Source organism: Microtus ochrogaster, chromosome 24 (assembly GCF_000317375.1).
Source record: "Microtus ochrogaster isolate Prairie Vole_2 chromosome 24, MicOch1.0, whole genome shotgun sequence".
Taxonomy (NCBI): Eukaryota; Metazoa; Chordata; class Mammalia; order Rodentia; family Cricetidae; genus Microtus; species Microtus ochrogaster.
The window spans coordinates 28,889,818-28,891,495 of record NC_022024.1 but is presented as its reverse complement, the minus strand read 5'-3'; positions in this window follow the sequence as shown (position 1 = coordinate 28,891,495).

Genomic DNA, 1,678 nt, shown 5'->3' with positions numbered 1-1,678 from the left:
GGAGCCTGGGGACCCGCCGGCAAGGCCGCCGCCCCTCCACACGGCGGGCTCCGTCAGCTCCCGTGCACCCGGGTGCCTGAGCTGGGCATCACCCTGGGATTGTGCCCTGAAGAGTTGGCCTGCAAGGGAGCTGGGCGTGCTGTTCTGTGTCCGTAGGCATGGAAGAGTTGGGGGCAGGAGGGATCGCGAGTGGGGTTCAGGGCTTGGATGCTCTGGGCACTGGGCTGCTTTTATTGCAGACCAGGCAAATTAGGGTGAAAAGATTTAGGGTGTACACAAAAGCAGCTTCCTAGAGATGCTGTCGGGGACTTATTTAACAACAACAATATACCTAATAATAATAGTAATAATTTAAAGCCAATTTTAGAGTTAGGGTAGGACCTCTTTGCGGAAAACTTTTTTAAAGAGCCTCAGGTTTCTTGAGACAGAGCCGGCCAGGGCTGGGGAGATGGCTCAGCCCTTAAAGACTAGACTCACAACCAGAAATAAAAGAAAGAGGCAGGTAAAGTAGCTTAACAGACACCACCATCTTGTGCCCACTTAGGCGCTCCAGATGGCTGAAAACTCCGGAAGGAGCACCCTGTGGTCTCAAGTCTGGACTCCCCACCCCTGAGAACACTGACCAGGATCTGATTGGAGACTTGGACATGGCTCTGAGGCTGCAGGGGGGAATGGGTCTCTTATTAATAAGCCCTCCACACAGTTTCCCAGCCCCAGCTTCTGCTTCAAACTCACAGCCTTCCAGAACCTTCCAGCCCCATGCCGTCACTCAATAGGACTTCAGATCAGTGGGTTTCAAACCTGAACGTTCAGCGGGGGTGGGGGTGGGGGTGTATTGTTAGAATTCTAATTGCTGGGCCTTACCACGTCTGCCCCTTGTTCCCCTCTTCCCGTTGTGTCTGGTTTGATTGTCAACCCGGGATAACAGAATCATCACGTTGGGATGGGGGTGGAGGGGCCTTGAAGACTGGCCACAGCAATCTCCAGGTCAGAAAGACCACATACTGACATTGCCTAGTATTTGTGATGTGTCTGAATTTTTTTTTTAAGTATCTCCTTGCTATTAAAGGTCCGAGGGATTAGGTTCATGGAAGTAAATACCACCTCCCCCCTCCCCCAATGCCTATCTGAACACCCTGTTAAACAGGGCCAGCATCTTTGCTTAATAACTGATGTGTGTGTGACCTCCTGGTTGGGACCAGGCTCCCCAGGGCTCTGAGAAGAAACTGGTAAGAAGTGAAACAGAAGGAGTGGTTAGGGGAAAGGAGTCTGTTGATCAAACCCTGATTTTCCCACCGCTAATTTTCCATTTTGGAGATTATCGTTTAAAATGCCTAGCTGGCTTCTCCTGTCACTCAGCAGAGCTGAGACTGTGTGTGTGTCCCTATACGAGCCAGCTGTCTGCGTGAACTGAATGTAGAATGTAATCTAATCGTACCATCCAACTCAGAAGCCCAGGTGCTTAGGAACTCATGTTGCTTTTTATTTTAAAGAGTACGTGTCTGAGAGAAGCCAGTCTGCAGACTGTGGTATGGTTCCAGCTCTTCCAGAAAAGGTGGAACTATGGAGGCAGGGAGAAAGTTGTGGTCACGGGGGTTGGGAACAAGGAGGGAATGGATAGGCAGAACAAGACTTTTAGGGCCAGGGATGAGCTGCTCCGTGTGATGCTACAGGGTGG